The following is a 24059-nucleotide window of genomic DNA, read 5'->3' on the forward strand; positions in this document are numbered from 1 at the left end:
TATGTGCAAGCGTGCTAACGCACACACACACACGCACACACACGCACACACACACACACGCACACACACACACGCACACACAATCAATAGGTGACCGCGCTCATAACTAGCTTTCAATATGAGCAAATAAGCGTGGTGCACAAGGACACGCATGAACGTAGCTCCTGTAATCAATGCTAACACACGCTATGACTCCTAACCTTCTACATATGAGCTGACAAGCACAAAGGTTACCCCCCCCCCCCCCCCCACGCACACTGTGTAAGCAGCCATTTTTCTCTGATGTTGTGATTGATGAGCATATTGATGGTCCATATGCTCCTCTATTGATTACATTTTCTCTATGGTTTGCATCACAATGTGTGCAAGCGTGTGTGTGTTTGTTTGTGTGTGTTTGTTTGTGTGTGTGTGTGTGTGACCTTTTGTCAAAGATTAGCATGCAGACGTGATGGGAATAATCTCAGCCCTGCCAATCACACGTTCACCATCAAGCTAGCTGCTAGCTGCAGCAGCCTTTGATGATCGCCAGCATATTATTTTAGATATATATTTTTATCATCTGGGTTTCATTTGGGCAAACAAAAAAAGCTAATATTTGCAGAATGATGATGATATTAGATAAGCAGAGGAAATGAACGGGTAATAGAATAACAAAGATGCTTTTATACTAGGATATGATTATGATGGTTATTCAGGTATATAGGTGTATGTTATACTTGGATATGATGATGTCTGAGCCCCCAGTGGAGCACCATATAGCACTGTGGGGGGGGGGCTGTTTGTTGCTGCCAAGCTCCCACAGGGTTAATGTTTGTTTCCTACATAATGTGGGGGGGCAATAACGACTGCATGGCGTATCATCGCTGGCTCCAACGGGGCAAGGACTTAGCTGGGGTTCTCTTCTAGTTCATGCTGGCTATTTCTGCTCTTCTTGTCAGCGCTTCAACTTGGACAGATTCTGCCACTTGTTGCTAGGCAGAATTTGAAAAAAATAAAAATGACAAATTAAAAGAAAAAAAAAAACGTCATACACGTGTCTCTATGCTGTTTCCATGGCGACTTGGGGCAGAGTGCTCCACTGCCCCACACGACAGGGGAAGGAGGAAGAGGAAGTCATTTTCTCAGTGATGAATGTTTGCTTTTCTTGTCAACTACTCCTGATGCAATAAAAATAGTAATATGATTGTTTATGGAACAAAAAACCCACACTTTTTTCTGGTCATATTATTTTTAATATTATTTTGGTAATCCCCTCAAAATGTCTTTATTCCAGGATGTCATTTTCAGACTTATGTAATGCGACTTTTTTTAATAGAAAAATCAAAACTTATTATTAAGAACAATTTTTACAATCAAATATGTGTCTGCTTTGTTGAGGTAATATTTATGACATTATTCATTCATTCGTTTTTTACCGCTTATCAGCGGGGATGCTGGCGCCTATCAGCTGTCTTGGAGAGGCGGGTCCACCCTGGACTGGTGGCCAGCCAATCCCAGGGCACATATAGACATTGTATACCCCCCCCCCCCCCCCATTCCACATGTCATGTGGAATAAAATCATCCCGTAGGTTTGTCGGCCAGATGATAACGGAGGTGCACACGTGCTGCAGCCCCCCCAGCACACTTTCATCATCTCCACCCTGACTTGGAAGTGAGCAAAACAAGCCCCGCTGCAGCCCAGATGGCCTCTCCTTCCCCTTCTCCCTGCCCTCATTAAATATGGAGCATCCCGGGGAGCCGTAACACACAAGGACACGGCAGCGCTCGCCGCCTTAGCTTGTATATGTCATCAAGATTTAAGTGTGCTCTGCTCTTACGCTCCCAGACGTGTGCCTGCGTGTGAATTAGCAACAGCTTCCAATAGCATAACTCGCCATTTCCAAGTGTGTGAAAAGTGCAGCGGCCCTGGAATAAAAGCTTCCAGGAAGCGTGGGCGTGACGTCTCGGCGGCGTATCAGCCACCTGAGCGGGGAGCAATTGAGCTGTCGGGGCAATTAAAAAGGGCTTAAATGGAAATATTAATTATGTCAGGGACTGGCAGGCAGGCCGGGCAGATTGGCCTTTTAGAGACGGCAGAGATAATGAGGGCTGAAATTCTCACTTTGTGCTGCGTGAAGCTTCTCTGCAGGAAGAAGATGTTCTGATTGGGACCCGGTGCTGTGGAGGACACGTGGAGATGCACCGCGTCTTAAAGAAACAATATTTACTAATATTTTATCAATGGGAGCTACCCTTAGCAGCTCATCATAGCCGTTTGGCCGAGTTTAGCTCCAGAGTTTGGTGTGCTTGAATGCATCACGCAGCAACAGCATCGATGTGAATAGAAGCGTCCCTTGATGGCCTTCAGGCAGAAGACTTTTTATAAAATGTAAGAATGTAATACTTTTTATGTAGTAAAACCTAATTAATGGTGGATGGCAGGGAGTCATTGAGTCATTTCTGCTTTTTCAACTTTTTCTTTGGATTTTCTTGGTCTGACTGGAGTGAAGCCCTTCTATAATTAGCATTCCTCCTGCTCCGATTATCGCCATAACGCAGATGGAAAGATGCAAGCGGGATGCTGATCATGTACGCCGATGCTGTGTGTGTGTGTGTGTGTGTGTGTGTGTGTGTGAGCCACATAATCAGATACCAACTGAGCTGTGAAAATGATTGACACCTCAAGAGGCACGCTTCAAGCCCCGTCCAATAGCAAGACTCACGTAAGCACAACCAATCCCGTATCGGATTGGACACGACGCCACCTTTTGCCAAGCTGTGGCTTTTTGCACCAGCTCCTCAAAAAGAGCCCATGGAGGTCTTTGCCCGGGGTTTTTGGACCAGGTCCTTAAAAACAGCAGAGATCTTGCGTCATATAGGAGATCTTTGACAAGTGTTGTTGATCAAAAGTAGCAGTGCGCTACATGGAGGATCTATCAGCAGAGTTTTTGGAGTAGGCTCCTTTCTGGCTGGTGCTTGAAAACAGCACAGTGCTCGCATATAGAGGATCTTTGCCTAGCATTTTTGTAGTACCTGTCCTAAGACACTTGATCTTTGACTGCTTTTGCTGTCGGTCATCAAAAACAGCAGAGCAATCCTGTCATGTAGAGAATCTTTGACTTGCGTTTTTTTTGCAGTCGGTCCTTAAAAGCAGCATCGTTCTTTTGTCATGTACAGGATCTTTGACTAGCATTTTTTTGTGGGTCCTTAATCCAGTCGAGAATTTCTGTTCCATAGAGCATCTTTGACTCGTGTTATTGCAGTTGGTCAACAAAAACAGCAGCACTCCTGTCGTACAGAGGAGCGTTCACTGCTGTTTTTACAGTCGACACCATAAAACAGCAATGTTCCCGTCCCAGCAAGATTCTTTGGCTCGTGTTTAAAAACAGCAGCACTCTTGTCATAGAGGATCTTTGATTCAAGCTTTTGCAGTACCTCTTCTAAAAAACCGCAGCGCGTTCCTGCCTTTGTGATGATTTATGACTATGACTATGTTGGTCTTTAAACGCAACAGCAGTCCTGTCATATAGAGGATCTTTGACTGTCGTTTCCACAGTAGGTACTAAAAAAACAGCAATGCTCCTCGTGTAGAGGATCTTTGACCTGTGTTTTAGTGTTTGGTGGGAAAAAAAAGCAGCAGAGAGCTCCTGTCCTCTAGAGGATCTCTGCTTTGCAGCGTCTGGTTGAGCGAGTGAGCTGTGCTTCTAGCAAACATCACAAAGCTTCTTCACCCTGTCGTTTTGAATAAAAAGGACCGAGTGGAGCTTTGACGCCATCGAGATAGCTGAATGTGCATTCTGAGAACTTGACTTAGCTTGAAATAAAACGACTTTCTAATGGTTTTGGTCTTGGCCAAGGTAACGCCACGCTTCACTGCACACACACCATAAGCAGAAAATAGTCTCTCACGCATTAAAAGGACAAAGAAACCATTTCCACACGCTTCTGATGATGCAGCATAAACTTTAATTGATATCTGGATGGCCTGGAATACCTCACACACAGAATATATATGAACCATTCACCATAGTGTCGTGTGGGCTGACCAGGACAAGCCAATGGCAACGGGCGGGGGCCATATCTATTTAAAAAAAAAACCCAAAAGCTCCACTGAACATTAGCAAGATGGCCCTGGAGGAGAGCTGCCTTTGTTGAATAATTCATCGTTATCAATCAATCAGTGGATTTTTAGCTAAATATTGCAGCGGGCCTCTGTCAGCTAACGGAGCGATGCGCACAATATCCATTTGTTGCTAGACCCCCCCCATAATCACCTCATCTTTACCCCCCCCCGCTGAACACTGATGATCCCAGCGCCTCGCCAGCCGCCGTTTCTTGTTTAATAGTCTCAGCGTCTGCAGCGTATGCATGAGGACGTCTGCTGCTGTCCTCGTGGACTCGTACGCCGTCACACCCTCCGCCGCTCTCTCGCTCTCTCGTTCACGCTCGCTCTCCCTCTCCCTTTCTCCCCGTGTGTGCAAAGAAGCTACAAGCTAGCCATCTTTAGCATTTCATTTGATGGAGTGCACCAAGGGTGTTTAAAATCAGCATTGATCATTATAAATACATAATAATATCAATAATACATAATATCAATAATACATATAAAAGGGTATTTATTTAAAGGGGCTTTATGTAGATTAAAAAGTCATACATATATCATAAATTTCCATAATAATGGACTGTTGTGTGAAAAAAACAGGATAAAGAATGTTTCCATTCCCCAAAACGCTACAGCAAATGTTAACATGTTTAGTGTGTGAAGGACTGTTTTTGCAGCGTGATGCAACTGGCCATGTTTTAATGCAGGGGTGGGAAAATATTTTCCCTCGTGGGCCGCATTGAGTTAACAAAATTGTGCGGTGGGCCAGAACATATATTATGTTATGTATATGTATATACACATGTATATAACACACACATTATATGTCTCATTTTGTATGTAAAGGTGTTATACTATCAGCCGTATGTTCTCATGTCCCTTTTTCAGGAGCACTTTAAACATCAAACTGTCATTTCATTTCACAATTTGTATTTATTTATTTATTTTACTAAATAAAAAATGACTTGCAAGTCATGTTGCCAGTTTGTATGTTAAAAGTTGAAATACTTCGAAAGCAACTGGTGGGCTGGATTCAAACGCTTGGTGGGCCGTATGTGGCCCCCGGGTCGTAGTTTGCTCACCTCTGTTTTAATGTTTTACTAAATGATTACGTTTGGGATCTCAACATTCAAAAAGAATGAAGTGATTATTTGATCATAGGTAATAAATATGATGATGATGTGAACTTTGGTATTCCTTAGGTGGGCCAGCTGGCTTCATTTCATTCTTAAAATGCTACTTTTTTGTCGCTGTCAACAAAGTAACACAAAAGACGTCAGCTAGCGTACTTTAATAATGTAAAGCCAACGCTAGCGCCACAGCATCACTGGAAAATGATGCTAAAATAATCATTCATAAAAGTCTTGCGTTGGTCCCGGAGTTAGCCCGGAGGATCATATCACATCTCCACGTCTGGACGTGAATTATACATCTGCTCTTAAAAGGATATCGTCGTTCTGGAAGACAACACACACACACAGAAAAACACTTTGGGACACCGCCGCTTTAATTATAAATGACAGTTTCTTCTCTCGTAGCTTGTTTTCATGTGCGGAACGCAACAACACCATGTCCTCAGATGGCTTGTTTGGACACACGGCACAAAGCCGTTGAAGGGGATGAAAGATTTGTACCGGAAGACGGGCGCCACCTTTTGGGGACGCTACCGCTGCCGAGTGGGAGGCTACCAAACAGCTCCACACTGCTCGTGCTATTTCTTTCGCCGGGTCAATATACTGTCACAGCGGCCTCTGAGTGGAACACGGACACCAAACGTCTGTCGTTATGGAGGACGTTAGGAGGCGGAAAGGGAGCGAGATGAGATGGATCAAAAACGGTGAGATGAAAGTCAAACAAACAAACGGGAACAAACTTGAACTTGCTGGCCGCTAAAGTATTTGAATGATTCATCATTCATGCACGCGTTGCTATGTTAATGTGCGTTGCTTTTGTAGGACGGCGCATTATACATTTTCGACCTTTCACAGCAAAGATCATCTATTTGCATCAATGCTATTTTCATGAAGTTCATGCAAAGTTGATTTAAGATGAGTAGAAAACAGCCAAGCTAGCTCATGTTTCATTTTTCCTTTTCTAGTCATCACACTTGAATGTGTAGCCCCGCTCGCTGACATTTGGGTTCTGGCGTTACAGGAAACTGCCCGCCACGTGTGATTGTCTTGGATTCCATGCGCTACGACGGCCCCACTCCCGCAGGAAGAGATTTGAAAAAGATCTATCATCTTTTGGTGTTAACAAATCCTTCTTGATTGGGACATTAGAAGCAGAATGGCGGCGACGACAGAGGCCGAAATCTTAACGAGCACATTTTGCGTCCCCATTAAAGCATATTAGCCAACATGTCAAGTGCAGAGCCAAGTGGAGGACTGCGAGACCCCGAGGCTCGTTAAGGTGTGTTAGTATTAGTACCTGTGTCATGCCAGGACAACCGAGTCGCAGCCAGTTTGCATCCTCACCTGGGGTCGTTGGGGGGGCTTTATCGCACCTGCGCTTTGGTAGTTGGGGTCCTCATGCGTTTCGGCAGAGACGGTTGAATCAAAAACGATAGAAATGCTGCACTTTTGCCTGCTTTTTCAATGAGTCTCCTTTTGGAGAACGTAACATAGCCGGGACCCTCCCCGACTCCTCTTTTGGCTTTTTTTGTGGGGCCCACACTGAGACATTTTCAGGACAAAACGGCAAAGTATTTTATCGTTTCAGAATTTCATCCTTACAGAAACTACATTCTGGGTGCCCTGAAATGTTGATCTTTTTTTCTTTTTGGGGGAGTCCCGAGAAGAGACGACTCTACATGAGGTTGGGTCTACAAAACCAGATCTTAGCTTAACATTGAAGAAACGTCCAATGAAAAAATATAAAGTACATGCAGTCTACTAATGTAACATTTCCTTTGGGGGGGGCATTGATTTCATACATGTAGGTCCCCTATAATGATCAATCCTTCAGAGGGGACAGACATGTTTACACTAATTTGTTGTCCCATATAAAGCATTCTTTCTATTTAGGTGCTCCACAGGTGTCTGTTCTTTGCCCACTACAATTTACATTTCCACAGTTTGGCCCATACGCTGCCATTCCTTAAGAGGGGACAGATAGAAATAAAACATCTATCCATCTATTTTCTGTACCACTTATCCTCGCTAGGGTCTCGGCAGGCTGGAACCTATCCCAGCTGTTGACCATGAGGGGCAGGGTACTCCCTGGGCTGGACATGGAAAGAAAAACCTGTTCATGCTAGTTTTTTGTACCATAATAATAAAATAAAGTGAATCTCACTGCAAAAATGCCCTGTCAATTTTAAGGCTAAATATTCTAGATATAAGCATGCTTGTGCTTAAAACAAGCAAATTTGGCTGCCAGTGCAGTAAGTGAATTTCACTTGCTAAGATGTCTTAAAACAAGTCACTCTGTCCGACTGTCAGTATAGCACATACAATCTTGAAATAAGATAACAAAGACTCATTTCAAGCAATCTAGTTAAGCTTGGTTAATGCAAAAGAAGCTTATTATCACTCAAAACTAGGGTATTTTTTTAGCATCAAATGACTTAAAACAAGATTTATTAAATTCTTGTTTTTAGGTTGCTAAATAAGACCACATGCTTAAAATAAGGAAACAAGACAATGCTCTCAGGAAAAAAAAACATGCTTTTATTGACAAGGACCAAGGTAAAGATTGTCTTCAGAGGGGTCACGCTCGTGAATACTGTCCTTCAGTACCTCATTCTGGATGACGGCTAACAAAGTGGCACCACATTTGGGGTAGGTGAGGTGGAAAATGTAACAACACCCCATGAGGATCAGAGGAGCCTCATGAATCATTTCCTTAGGTAAGGTGGTCAGGAGAAGGTTAGTAGATCCTACCAGGAAGACCGGACTGGTGATGGGCCGTCTCTGGAGAAACATATTGGGGTCCTCAGATGGCTGAGAGCAACAAAGTAGAGACAAAAGGTAGAACAAGATTAAACTTCACGCATATCAACTTCATTTTCAGTTTGATACTGATACTGATGCAAACTCACCTCAAGAACATGGAACAGTGCCTCACATGCTGGTCCAAGCTTTTTGGGTGGGGGCATTGGAGAAGGGAACATTGAAGGAAGTGCCTTGAACAAAGCAATGGCATGTCCTGCTGAAAAACAATATGGACACATCAACTGCATTGTCTTTCTTGCTGTTAGGCAATTTGACTGTGACATTAAGTATTGTGCAATTGTGTAACTGAAAAGTCAACATAAAAGGCAAAAAAGGTAGTGTAATCATGGAAAAACTGTATCAGTGAGCGACAGCGTATGTTTGTTTATGTGTTTAGTGTGTATATCCCTGAAACAATATGAATTTTTAGTAAAATAAGAGTAAAATAAAAGCTTTTGCTGTTATTGGACAAGCAAACTTAAAGTTTGGCTGGATAGTGTGGCAACAGCAGTCGGGGTGAATCTACAATATTCTCGACACTGTCGCTGCAGGGATATAAAAAGCACTTGTCCGTTGCACAAGTGAAAAACAAGACTGTAAGGGTCATATGTATACATGAAAAGGTGTTAGTGGTGTTTAAAACCTCTAGTGACCACCACATCTTAGAAACTTTTTGGTATTCTAAAGTCTTGGTGGATGATGAAGATATTAATCAATAATACTACATTAAAAAAATATTATTAACATCAGTCTAGGTGTGTCTAAAAATATGTGCTGAGGGTAGGTGTCTTTATAATTTACATGACATTTACCTTGTAAGAGTGACACAGTTGCCTCATCTAATGTCTCCATCTCACAATGAAAAAGCAATCTGCAAGTTACAGTAAACGGGAAAAGAGTTCATGTCATTAAAAAGCAAACAAACAAACAACTAAAATAACAACAAACATAAATATGACGGAAATTAATTTGTCCATTGCTGAGACTCACAACCAACTGGCTAATGTTAACCTTCCTTATATCAAATCCCCTTCGCGCCATGCGACTTGAGGCAGTCCTTAATGTTAGCTAGGTTTTAACAGATACAATTACTGAACACCAAAGGAAAACGCATGATATTAATGTCAGTTGACCTGGTATAAGCTACAGACAGTTTATTTACATGAGACTAATTAGCTACAGTCGTTGTACACACCCCATCAGCGAGGCAGCTAGCTAGCAAAACGGGTTTTGCAGTTAGCGAGCTAGCTTAACAAAGTTAAATCAGCTAACAGTTCATTAAGTTATTCTGTCAACTTGTTATATTTGGAGCACCCCTCCATACATCCCCTATGCCTTTCTAATTTGACTGGCAATTCTCTTGGTTAGCTGATGTTTAACTACATCGAATTTCTACCTTACCTTGCTTGGTCGCTGCCCCACCTTGGCTCTCTGGTGAACTGATGCGATAAGGTCCGCTAGCCACAACTGCTAATTTTGGCGCGTGGCTCGTGATGCATTTGGATGTCCTCGTGAAGTAGGAAATTCACACTTTAACAGCTGATTTGGACATTAAAAGCCAGAGAATTTGTAAATACAAGTGGTAAACTCGGGAAAGGTCCATGGTGAGGCGTTATGATGTAGCAGGTCAACATATGTGAACAATTTAAGAACATTTTATTTTTTTTATGTTTTTTTGGCCAATATTTTAAAATTAAAAACAAAAAAAAAATTGTATATAGACATCTCTTCCTTAAAGAGACCAGATAAAAGTCTGTGTGATAATAATTAAAAGAGATGAAAATTTAAGCGTCTGTTTTTGCCTGAATGTACCTGCTGGGGAAATGTTAACCACAGCTGATGCTTGAAATTAGATGTTTTTTTCTTGAGTTACTAGTACTTTAAATAAGACTTTAGTGGATGTTTACAGACGTGCCTTGTATCTAGTCAAAAATAACTCTAACAAAGACAAAAATGCTTATCAAGACAAGGCAAGTGACATTTACTTGAATTAAGTCAAATGATCTTCCTTAGAAAGCACTAGATAATCCATTTATACTTAAAACAAGTTCAAGTAGATTTTCTAATCTAAATATAAGATTATTACACTTGGTCAGATCTGCAGTTTTTGCAGTGCTGGCATTTCTTTGTTTGTGTTTATGAGGGGAGTGGCGAACATCATATTCGTGTTTGTGACTTTGTTGTCACAAACTGAAAAAAGGAAAACATAAACACCTTTTGGATGATTCCTGCGTAGATGATCCTGTGCTAATAGTTGGCTAAGTGATGCTATGCTAGTTAGTATAAAAATACATGCCATGTGTTTTATATACTGTAAAATGAACTCCATGAGCAACATGACTGCAACTCACTGTACTTCTGCCCCCAGTCATTTTCTAATTGTCAATCTGGGGGGTCACCTCATAGGGCACTGGAAAGTAGGATGATTATCTTTTCTTCTTCTCATCATGATTACATCTTTTCTCCGTGACTCCCTTTTTTCTGATTATCTTCGTCGTCTCGCTTCCTCCTCTTTCACCCCCCTCCCCCGTGGTTACCTATTGGTCTCGACCCTCCATCTTCCATTAATCACAATGTCATTGTACTATAGGAAATGTAGTTAACAGACAGATGACTGCAATCAGCTGTGGTTCAGCCTGGGGTCAGTGGGTACATATACTGTATAGAGTCTATACATTATATATTGTACAGTGTGTATACATTATATACTGTACAGTGTGTATACATTATATACTGTATAGTGTGTGTATACAGTATATACTGTCACAATCTGCATCGCCTCCGGTGTGACAGTTTTGTTTTCACGTTGTTTGCCTTAGTTCCGGTTTTCATGCTCTTATTTTGTAGTTTTTCCTGTGTTCGTCTGTCCTGTGTTTCGTCACTTTTACACTCTCTTCTACGCGCACCTGTTTCCAATTTTTTTCTTGTATTTAGTTCAGCCAGGTGCGTCTATTTTTTGTTGGTGCATTGTTTGTTCTTTGCATGCCAGTGCTGCATTCACCGAAGTTCAAGAAATAAAGCTAAGCTTTTACTTGCACCAGTTGCGTCATCTCTGCATCCTGGGGTCGCATCGCAACATCCGCATGACGAACCGCGACATATACTGTATATACTGTATTGTATTGCAAGTGAGAGAATGCGCCATTGTGTCCATACTACCAAGTGAGTGGCATGCACTCCTACAGGAGTGATATGTAATATGTAATCCCAACTTTGATTCAACTCCGCATCAGATTGGATGGCATGGGATCATGGATTTGCATATGCTTCTCCCCCATATCGTAATGGAATGACGAGGCTTACTGTAGCAGCTTTGTGATGAAGAGGAAAGGGGGGGGGGTACTTCTTCATACATTTTCTTTCAGAATGACTTTATTCCGGAATATTTGGACTTCTTTCCCATATTAGGACTTTTTTTCTCAACTGCATTTTCTTAAAATTACAACTTTTTGGGGGATTCTCATAATATTGTGACTTAAAAAAATAATTTCTTGTTTCAACTATGCTACCACATTTTTTTCTTCGTTACACTATCATTTTCCTTTAATGTTTTAATTCTGCCCGGGCTGCACGGAGACCGAGTGGATAGTGTGCAGACCTCACAGCTAGGAGACCCAAGTTCAATCCCACCCTCGGCCATTTCTGTGTGGAGTTTGCATGTTCTCCCCATGTTCTTCCAAAAACATGCTGGTTAATTGGCCACTCCAAATAGTCCATAGGTATGAATGTGAGTGTGAATGGTTGTTTGTCTATATGTGCCCTGTGATTGGCTGGCCACCAGTCCAGGGTGTACCCCGCCTCTTGCCCAAAGACAGCTGGGATAGGCTCCAGCACCCCTTGTGAGGATAAGCGGTAGAAAATGAATGAATTAATGAATGAATATTCTGCCCTTGGGCCACCCTGCTGTTGGTGTTCCACAGGTATCAGTTCTGTGCTCACTACTAATTTCATTTTTCATTGAGAATTCTAGCATGACGTCTCAACTACACAAACACTGAGGTTTTTTTTTTTTACACTGATGAATGACTTCAAAATTGACTGTCATATTTCTTAATGGAAAACATGCAAATAAAACTGCTTCATATACAGGAAGTGAAAAGATGAGGGAGGAAGGAGGATAAGGACGGGAGTTCATGCAAGGAAACTAGAAGACAAGGGGAAAAGGATGCTTAAGAAGCCAGATAGCGAGGGAGGGGTGGCAGGAGGGAGGGAGTGCGGGAATGCAAACAAGGCAAGGTGTGCAGCTGAAATGGGTGATGGGGAAACTATCAGGGAAAATGTGGCCTATTTGAGCACAGATGAAGTCATTTGCGCTGCAGCAGACAATTCGTTTTATAGCGACAAGCGCTAAAACACAAAGGGCCACCGGAGATAATAGGAAAGCAGGTATTCTGTGGGGCGAGCGGAGAGGCGGATGAAGACAAATGGATTGACGTATGTGCTTTGGTGTAATGGAGTCCCAGATGGAGTGGCGACATTGGGATTAACCGTTTCCTTTGTTGTGCCATCGCTCAACTGAAAAATGTAAATTCTCTCGCTGCAGGTGTGAAATGTTCAACGGCTTTATCCATCAGCATTTTACCACTGGGCCAAAAAACACCACATTTTGCCCTAAAAGTCCTGAATTTTACAGTGAATTTGCTACAACAATGTGCTAAATATGACATAACTCGTCCTTTTTCATTGTAGCTACTGTTTGTTTGCAGTTCGTAGTGACCAAACGAAGCTGATTAACTGTCCGTGTGTTTTTAACTCATTGTGACTGGAAACGTGATTAAATACCCCCCCCCCCCCCCCCAGGATATAAGGATGTACGCCAGGTAGTCCGTATCAACAATACCTTCCATCCATTTGTCATTAATTGTTTATTTTGCTAATATTTTGGGTTGTCTTGAATGGAATAATTGTATTCAACCCGTGAAACAGAATTATTCATATATTGAAAAAAACAAAACATGATCGAGTGACACCACAAAATTCAAAACAAAGAGGCAAGGTAATCCTGCAGTCACGTTTTGCAAAAGCAGTACAGCGGTACATCAGTGTTGGCGAATCATTTCTTCCAAAAGATCTGACAAAAAACAAAATGTATGAAAACCATGGCAATTTTTCCATATAAAATCAAATAAACACAACCTAGAAGTCAAAAAATGCTTATTTAAGCAAATAGAACATATCTCTCTAGCCTGCGTGACACATTAAAAATAGCCAAATGAACTAAAATACAAACATAAGGCACTGAGAGTACATATGTCATATGTAGTATTCTACACTGGTCACTAGGTGTCAGTAGTGTTCCTCTAATATCCTGTGAGACACACAAGCACCAGACTTTGACGGCCGGAACTACAGGCTTTTATGGCAGGGTTCTCGGTTCTCAACCCCAGATGTCACTTCCTGTCCGCTCCCCTAGCACCAGAACACATTTACAGTACAACACGCGAGCACAAGTCTTGAACACCTTAAATGACTTATTTACTGTTATTATGTCTTCTATATTGGGTAACAGGTGACTATAGGGTTGTTATGTCATGTCTAGAGGCCTCCAATAATGTAACAAATGTATCCAGAAGGTCGTAAAAAGTTAATGAACTAATTAGGACAGTATTGACTTATCATGGTCAGGTCGGGAACCAATGAGCCGCGCTAAACGAGGAATGACTGTACATTCTTCATCTAAAGGCAGAACAGTTTTCTCTGAAGTTGACCAGAAGGATAAGGGAAGGAGAACAAGGCAGCTAACATTTCTTACTTTTATCCTTGGGTCAACCCCCGGAAGCCTCTTCACCTTGAAATCCACTCATCCTCTACATTAAATGTTAAACAACATACATTAGTAAAGATGGCTGAATGATTGGAGCGTGAAGACCACGGATCAGACCAAGGGAGGTTCATTTCCATCTGATATTTCCATGTTTGGAATTTGATTGAACCGGACCCAACATACACTCCTAATTTTATCTGGTGGCGTTCTTCTACCGCTGAGCCACTGCGCACAAAAGGCTGACAAATACACCACATGGTGGCGCTGCATCGCATTGGCTTGAAGATTCTCACGCAGCTCTCTGTTTTTTTTGTTTGACAACTTTAGGGGACTGACAAGCACCTGTGTGTAAAATTAGAGCAAGATTGGTTGAAAAACATGGCTGCCATCGAGGGAAACGTCCATACAGAAACTAGTGTACGGAGGCCCCTGCTTTAAGGTGGAAACCCCGCCCCCCGCAATTCCAGGACACTGACCACAATATTGTCTTATCAGCGTTTATTGGATGAGCTGTGTTTTCCAAAGCGAGCTGCTTAATATTGACATCAATCACAGAAGAAGCGCCTAAGCTGCTTAAATCCCTCCTCAGCGGAGCGAGTCGGGCGACTTTGTCAAAAGCCACAAAGTGCGCACTTTTTGTGATTTGTTTGTCCTCCGCGATTCCTCTTTTGTTCCCCGAGCTTAATTGACACTAAGGCACGCAAAAGTGGGGGGGCTTAACGGGTAAATTGGGGTTTTAGTAGCAGGGCTTGTCGTGATCAAAAGCACATTACGGCTTCCTGTCTACGCAGTACAGCGGCACGCCGCCATGACCGCGAAACTCATTGGTGCTCTTGGTAATTCAAGTTCTGGCATTAATAACGTTCACCTTTCCTGTTGGCAACATCCAGGAAGTGCTGCTCATTTACATTCCCGACTCCGTTACGTTTACTGGTTTTTGTCACCATCAATTCTCGCTTTCCTCGACTTGTTTTTTTACCTGAAATTTTATTATTTATATTTTAATAATAAGAAAAAAATAAGAAAAAACTCAATGCAAACACATTTGATATGACATATGACACACACACTGTGTATATTTCCATTTAATTATATTTCTTCATTCATTCATTTTCTACTGCTTATCCTCACGAGGGTCACGGGCGTGCTGGAGCCTATCCCAGCTGAGAGGCGGGGTACAGACAATCACAGTGATTATATTTGTAGTTTAAAATAAATATGAAAAATTCATCCATTTTCTACATGGCTTATCCTCATTAGGGTGGCGGGAGAATGCTGGAGTCTATCCCAGCTGACTTCGGGCGAGAAGCAGACACCCTGGACTGGTTACATTCATGATATAAATATATTATAAACAAACATGAATATAAATACATCTAGCATGAGTGGCTTTCAAGTCAAGTCTATGATTGGACGAGGTCAATATTTAATATTTCATTGCTTTGATTGCTTTTTTTAAGCCTTGGAGGAGGTCTCCTGTTGTGCCATAACACCTACAATGGTGCTACGTCTTTTGAAAGGGTCTGATTTGACATTGTGATGGATAATTCTCACATTCTCGTCTGCGTATACGAGGCAGATATTGACGTTTAAATACGATGTCAAACACATGCAGACGCCTTCACTTACTTGCTTAGTATTAGTATTAGTATTAGTATTAGTCTCTGTACACTGCTGATGTGTTTAAGGGAATCTGTCTTTTTTGGGGCATTAGTTTGTGCTGTTACCGCGGTGACGGCCTGGCTTGGCCGGCTGCTGGCGTGGGGCGTTAAAGACCGCTCAGTACTTACGGAAAAATAGATTGCCTTCCCATCTCTTCACCTGTGTCTCCCTCAGAAGAGCAGAGCCTGCTGTAGACCTTTATTTGTCCCCTGGGGCCAATTCATTCGGCTCTCTTAGCAATAAAGGCGCTCAGCTTCGACCACACACACACACACACACACACACACATCAAAATGATGGCATTTGCTTGGCTTGGTTTGGTTGCCCTTCTACTTTTCACCAAGCATGCTTGGCGCTGATGGTGGCCGGTGCAAAAGGATTGATTAGTTTTGACAGATGGTTGTCTGAGACCAGAACCACAGGCCAGGAACTAGAAAGTCTAAGCGCAAGGGAGGTTTAGGGAGTTGGGATAGAAACAACTAACCATTCCCAGTACAGAAGCTCCTCTTCAACATTTTAAGACTCGCTGAAAAATGAAGAATTGACGTTTTTCACCTGTTGGATCTTATTGAGATGAAGTTGACAGCTCGTCACTTGGTGAACCGTAATGACGGACCATCAGGATGGTCCCAAAGACTTCGCTGTGAAGTCCTTGTCCTGTTTGTGAAAACCGTTCATTAGCAACCAGGCGAGGGCCTGCAGTCATGAAGTCATGAAGGATGCCCCCTGCAACATCTCCACATTGCTGGCTGCCGTTTGACACCCCTGTACAACATAAAGCACCTTTCTTGAGCTTTGGAGGGAGCCCTCAAGGGAGAATAAACTTTCAACGTCCCAATTTTGTGGCGTCTTCTTTAAACCATTCTCTGCCAATTGTGGTCTGATGGTCATTGGACTGCGCTCGATGCCAGTAGCAACCTGCATTTGGTCAGAGGATTGTCCTGTCTCTTGACGGACGGATCCTGACGGTCATTTCAGAAGTTGGAAATGCGTCCAACCTCAGCGACAATGGTGTGCTGCCAGAGGCCTTGCTCATGCAGCTCAACCATCCAAGCAGCTTTTTTGCCTTTGCCATCATGAGATCAGGGCTCGACAATAACGATGTACCGATGGGCCGGGGCAAGTTAAACCAAAATTGGGGCAAGTAAATCCAATCAGTGATATTCCCGTCGGGCAAGTGTACTTTGGCATGCCGTACTGCAAAGAGTTTTTTTAAAAGCGGTTCTTGTTGGGTGTTGGTAAAACACGGACTGCATAAATTAAATTCTGGTGGTAATTTGCAAACCAATCCTTGCAAATCTTGAAATGGACCGATCAGAATCGTTTATTTAGACTGCGGTCCGTAGTCCACAGTCCACGTTTTACCCACACCCGTTCTTGTTCGTGATCAACCAATCAGCGATCCTTTGACTACGGAAACATCTATCATGCCAACATGGTCTAATTCTTCAACAACTTGTGAAGGAAAACAGCAAAAAGTGATGAACCAGTGCCTCCTAAACAAGTATTTTATTAGTGGCAGCAAATCAAATGATGGCACAGGTGAGTGAATCACATTGCTGTGACAATTTGAAGTGGTCACAATGAAACACCACCCATTAGATCCAATACCAAGTGCTGATTTCGCACAAGCTACAAAATCTAGCGCTTCCATTTCTCTGTGTATTTTTCTCACCTTTGCTTCACAAATTATTGTTTGACCATTGAGCATTTTTTTATCTGGATAAAAAACACTTTACTAGTACACAAATGTGTCTATTCAATAATGTTTCATTGTGGTGCACAACTTATAAATATCACTGCTTACTACGACTACCATGTGTAAGGTAGTATGTAGTAAATTAGATATCATTATGGCAGTCTTTTCATTTTACATGGGGCAAGTTCGGGCAAGTAGTTCTCACCTTAAGGATTCCCCATGGGGAAGTCATTTTTGTTTTTAATGTAGAGCCCCGTGAGATCATGATTCCGTTTGCATTTTGAAGCTCAACATAGAACCTTTACAATCTACTATGTCAAGTCTTACGCTTTTTCAATTCTCTTCACTCCAAATTGTCCATAGGTATGAATGTGAGTGTGAATGGTTGTTTGTCTATATGTGCCCTGTGATTGGCTGGCCACCAGTCCAGGGTGTACCCCGCCTCTCCCCCGAAGGCAGCTGGGATAGGCTCCAGCACCCCCGCGACCCTCGTGAGCATAAGGGGTAGAAAATGAATGAATGAATTTTTGGGAGAGTGACGGGAGGGGAAAGTCAGCAAACTATCATAACTACAGCACCAGTGGAAACGACTGCGCTCATTAAAAGCCAATTAGGAGAAAGCTGTGATGAGCGATTCCGAGATGATAAACCTCCTGAAATGGTTAGGATTCAAGGAAAAAGAATGGAATTGCTTCTAACGGCTAATGCAGGATTCTCTGTCACCTGAAGGGCTCTGTGTGGTGTCCAAAGAGTGGCCTGGGGGCCATACAGAATGCAGTGCGGTGCAGTCCCACAGTGCATCAATGATGCAAACTGCATCCAGTCTTTGTGTTTGGGACCCTCGTGAAACATGTTTTCTATTTCTACTTTGCCCATCCTTCCACCCAGTCGTATTTCAGGAGCCTCTGAGTTTTCAGATGAATTCAGTGTAATTGCCATAAACGTCCACTCAAATGGCGATAATTGCATGACAGGATGAAGGCTTTGACCTTTTGGAACGGGTGAAACTTCATAATCCCCCCCCCCCACCTCATAAAGCACTTGTTTTTATGGCTTTCCCGCTGATGGGACTGTAAATTTGATCAACTCAACCACCACATCTTTGGTCTTATATACACACGACACAGAGCTATTTGATTTCTGTATGATTGCTGATGGATAATTACAAATAAAAGTAATAAACTATAGCAACAGAACGTGTGTGTTTAGGTGTTCTGCATGTATCTCTGCTAAGCCCACTAATTGAGTTGAGGAGCGTTTTAGAACCGTGATTTCAAGTGAATGTTATGTACAGAACATTTGTGCATATGTGGCTGCCTTCTTCTTCATCCCTCCTCCTCCTCCTCCTTTCCCGCTGCCTCCGTCTGGCCTTGGTCTGCCTTTCACAGCTCCAACTGTGTGTGGATTATTGCTGGATGAGCGGTCATACCATAAGCGGTCTAATCCATCATTAAGAGAAAAAAGATGGCCGAGGGTTTCAGAGGGGACAACCTGAAATGTAGCGTGACGTTCACATTCCTGCACATGCACACATCGACTGCCACGGTATTCCCAATATTTGCCTTTCTCTACTTATGACAACAATGCAAGGTTTGATTGCAACCATTGATAAGCGTATGTTCTTTATTGGGGTGTACAACAGGGCTTGCACGATGCTGATTGGCTTACGGGGTGTATGGGGGGGGGGGTGCACCATCTTGTGTCTTCTTTGGTGATGTCTTCCTGTGATGGAGTCCTCCTACATCCTACATGTTAAATGTGTTTGTTTGACTCAAATGTAATACCATACACACACCTTCATTACATCTCATCAGGTTTTATTTACTCAAATGGCTTGTTTTGTCTTCCCTTTTGACCTGATCTATTTTTGCATTTGCGAGTGCTAAATTCCAAATAATAAATTTAGGCTTTGACGGTCCAGATCTTGTAAAGCACCCAAGTTGTATAGCAAGAATTGTCTTCTATTAGCCTTCTTTATGAGGGTAGTAAACCACACGTTTGTCAGTGTGGCCGACTTGTTTATGGAGGAAGAGGCCTGTCCCTGCAGTGTTAGAAGTCCCCCCCCCCCGGATGCTTTGTGTCTTTGGGCGTCCGTGAGAGTATTGTGCATGTGAGGGGTGTCACAGCGCGACCTTTCACAGAAAGGTCGCTCTGTTTTTGGAAGAGCAATAGAAAGATCACGCCATTGCAGACACACATGAAGCGCCCGTGATGGACTGCACACAACAAGATAAAAAAGCCAAACTCTTTGGCCTTTTGTGCTCACGTCTACATACAGGAAGTACATCAGTAAGCAAGGCGTGTCTCTGTCAGGTAGTGGCTGGAATTCACGGCACAGCAAGGTGGGGGCTCGTGTTACTGATGTCTGCCGCCGCCGATGTGGCTGGCACTGTACTGGGATCACTTCCTGATGGTCACATGGACGTGACGTCAGATAGCTACAATGCAGTCAAGTCAAGTGTGATGACGACCATAGAAGCAGAAATTGATGTCAGTTATACATAGACAACACAAAATAATGCGAGGATGCTGCGGGCACGGTGGCTAGCCGCTAGCAAAATAATGAGTGAAGTCGGTCAACCGTGTGTCAACCAAATTTCAAAACAATTTCAATGAAATTGCGAAATCACATGTATCAAATGTATTTAGTCATTATTATATTATATATATATATATTATATTTGATCGATACATGTATTATTTTAGGTGTTATGACCACCTGTTTGACCTGCTACCCTCAGGCAGGCGTTGCAGGTCATACTGCACTAATAAAACACCCCCCCACGGTTATGTACAATAAGCTGCAAAATGTGCAATACGGGACTTATGTGAAATACATTCATTCATTCAAGTGAAATTCAGGTACAATATGTGCAATACTACCTTTTGGTTACTGCAATTCTACATTTTGTTGACTGTATAGGTTATTGTTTTTGATGTACATATATTTACAATTATTCTGAACAGCACCTGCCACTTTTTATATTTATATTCTTATTCCTTATTTTATTTGTATTTTTTCCCTTATTTTTCATTTTTACTTTCTACAAAATGCACCGTGGAGTTGCACTCAAATTTCGTTGTATGCAATACAATGACAATAATAGCGATTGTGATTGTGGTACTGATGTAATTCAAATACGTATGAATTAGCTGTAAAATATCTTTCTAAGTAATTCTATTTCTTCATGATATAGTCCATATTTATTTCAGGATCAATTTATATTTCATTGCCTTTTTGTATCAGTCCACAGACACATAACTAAAATATGTGGTAAATATTAATCAACATGCCAACTATATTAAAGTATGTATTTATGATGTATTTCATGACCAATATGTATGTCTATATTTCCATAAAGTACATATCAAACACCAGGAGGTCCTCTTTGTTACATGTCTTCATGGGATGGGGGCTGTGACTTGGATTCGTGTTCAAAGTGTATTGCCAAAGAACCCCCCCCATCCCTCCATCCCTCCATCCCTCCATCCCTCAGCCTCCTCATTAACAGTCTCCTCTCTCCCTGCCACATCCCTCCATCCCAGCTCATTTCTTAGTCAGAGGGGGCTTTGCTAGGCAGAAGGTCACCCAAATCTCTCTCTTGCATGCACACAAGTGTCACTCTTGGACTTCCCCATTTTCCTCCCTTTCACACACGCACCCACATCACATGACCGTCCATACATTATTAAATGTCCCTTGTGTCTCTGGCGCTCTGCCCTGGATGCGATGCATATTTTATTCCTTTTGCTTGCATTTCTTATGTGACGCCGCGTGTTTGCATCCAGAGGAAAAAAGGGATGCAGCACATTGAGGTGCCGTTGAGCAAAGCATTTCATTCTTGCGTGTCGTTAACCGGCAATCCATTACATACATGCTGGCAGCTAACTTAGCATTTATTTCATTGATAAATCAATAGCAGCGGCGTGGGCTAACTGGCAGTGATGGGCTGCTCCCTAAAAGGGTCGCGGCGCAAAGGTTTCTCTGCACGCCGTCGATGGCCCGCGTATAAAAGGGGCGCTAACGATGTAGCCGGGCCGTAACATATGAATAAATAACCACTCAAAATATTGATACCATGCTAGCAATGAGGTCTCATCGAGCCTCACTCTCCTGCAATAAAGGATATGTGCTGATGCATTTAGCAGGAAGAGAGGGCCATGAGGGAATTCTTTCCTGGCGGCAGTGGGGGGGGTGTCACCTTTGAACTTTCATACACCACAGAAGCATTTCAGACCGGTAAGACAGCAGTATAGCAATTAAAATCCTCCAAAGGTTATAGAGCAAGCAAGTCAGATGTGTAAGAAAATCGACATCAGCAACTGTGGGTACTCCAAAAGCTGACTTTCTACTTTCACTTCTGGCCTTTTGTGTTTTATTTTGAAAAACCACCTTGCTTCTGCATGTCTACCTTTAAATTCTCATATGTGATTCTTTGTCACGCTAATTGATCAGCATTTAAAGTTCTCTCTGTATTCTCTCTCCATTTTACCCCCTTCACTTGTCTTCATCCACAAGTACTTTTAATTTACTTCTTGACCTTTTGTGTACAGTTCACGTGTCAAAGGAGTGGAAGAAACTCCACCAGGCACACTGCTTTTTTTTTTTTATTAACTCATTAGACCTGTTTACATTGATTACGCTATCTCTTACTGGCTGATGTTCCTACTGAAATGCCTGGTTTATGGCGGTCAGTTGGATAACAGACCGAATACGATTATATAATATAATAATAATAATATAATATAATATAATATAATATAATATAATATAATATAATATAATATAATTACAATTATAATTATAATTATAATTATAATTATAATTATAATTATAATTATAATTATAATTATAATTATAATTATAATTATAATTATAATTATATAATACGAGCATAGAAAACCTCTGGCTAGCCAATACCACCTTATTAGAGCCCTCAAGACATGACATAACACCCCTATGGTCACCTTGACACCAGTGATGTGTGGATCAATACTGAAATGTTGAAATGTTGTCCGATACCAGCTCTTTATGCTCTAAAATCGATTCTAAAAACAAAATATTGATATGTTTGATGCTTGCCGTCGATGCGTCTGCACTGTTACTGCCATAAGTGATTTGTGAATACATTTTCCTATAATACTACTTAATGAGATTTATTTTGATGATTTTCTCAATTGATTGAAATGTTCCGTTTTTCTCTTCTATATTTCATATTGTAAATCACCTGCTCCCTGCGTATACTTCCCAACTTAAAAAAATGACCTCCCTGAATTATTAAATGATTGTTTTGTATTGTAATGCAGCGAGGGACAGTTGTCCCTGATGCCATTATTGCAGGCTTGGGGTGATGGCACCCCCTGCTGCCGTGGCATGCACTGCACTGACAGCATTATTGCTCCAGGATCAGACCGCTGTTGTCACAGCACACAGTGATGTCTGATTCCGTGCTGTCTGATCCATTTAGCAACATTGAGGGAGCCCACCCTGGGTGTGTCTACACAACTATCACACATCTACGTTTTATTATTCTGTCTGGACTTTTTGATCGAATTTTTGCTGGGGGGGCAAACATGTAAGTAGAGTTTGAAGGAATGTGTTTTTGTTCTCAATTGTGGACATAGCCCCTGACTCCACTCGATCAGCACCATGATGTTCCCTGCGATTCTCAGCTGATAAAGTATGGCGCCAAGGCAACCGCATGAGCTGCAGACTTGAGAGTAAATACAGAAACCGTGGGTGCTGTGTTTGCTTCCGTGTGGTCAGAGGCTTCGCTTTCCTAGCCGGTAATTGAAAGCTGATTATTATAAGAAGCGAGACCTGCCGGTGACTTCCCAGTGCGCCTTTATGTGCAGTAATGTTTACTCCTGGCGACCGCCGTCTTTTACGGCGTGGCCTTTCCGTGTGCGTCTTCCTGTTAGCTAATGGCTTGTTTTGCTGAGAGTTGCATGTTGCATGTTCTTCAACTGTAATCCATTAGATCGCTTGGCAAATGCTCCTTTTTCCTGGCTTCCATTGTTACGTGAGGCTGCATCAGCCGATTTGCATCGCTCACTTCCCTGTCCTAATCTCCATGACGACCAGCGACATCCAGCCACGTCCAGGAAAAAAGGCAAAGTGACCGCCTGGAGAAGACATTCTTCTCCACCTTTGCTGACACAGCTCCTCCATCCTCATGTCCTCTTTGACATGCAGCACACAGTCATGTAAATAAATCATCTGATCCCGCAGATGATGCCCGCCCTCATTTAGTATGCGGCGGTGAAATCCTAGACAAATGAATGAGATGGGGGGGGGGGGGTGGCTGGTCCGTGATGAGCATGGCCGGACATCCAGGGATTCCAACTCCTTTTCATCAAACGTGGAGGTACAGTTGGGTTCGGAATCAAACAAGAACACTATTGATCGCCTCTTTCAACTGAACTTATCTTAGCTTTCAGTGCAACTCGTCGGAAGAGGCGAGTCTGGTTTGTTGAACTTCACATCCCTGTTTGGGCTCCCCGGTACAGCCGCCCCTTGTTTATTGCAGTTCATTGGTCCCAGACCAAAAAGTAAAAAAACGCAGTCGGATTTGGTATTAATATACGGAATATTTTCATAGCATGGAAAACCTGTTTATTAGAGCCCTCTAGACATGGTCATTTTTACACTCTCTTCTTTGCTTACATCACATGATGCAGATCACTGCACAGACATCAGAGACGGCTGCCGCTAGCATAGCAAGCTACCAAGCTAACATTTAACCTCTCCAAATGACTTATTCCAAACTTGAAGTGCTGCTAACAGAGTGGGAACAGACAGGCCCAAAACTTACCACTTCCACACAGAATGAGAGAAGACGATTTCATGCCAGGCCACATCCGTCTCAGCCACGGCCTGGCATGTCGGCTGGGCTCTGCTGGCCTAGTAGCCATG

Source organism: Doryrhamphus excisus, chromosome 14, assembly GCF_030265055.1.
Source record: "Doryrhamphus excisus isolate RoL2022-K1 chromosome 14, RoL_Dexc_1.0, whole genome shotgun sequence".
NCBI lineage: Eukaryota > Metazoa > Chordata > Actinopteri > Syngnathiformes > Syngnathidae > Doryrhamphus > Doryrhamphus excisus.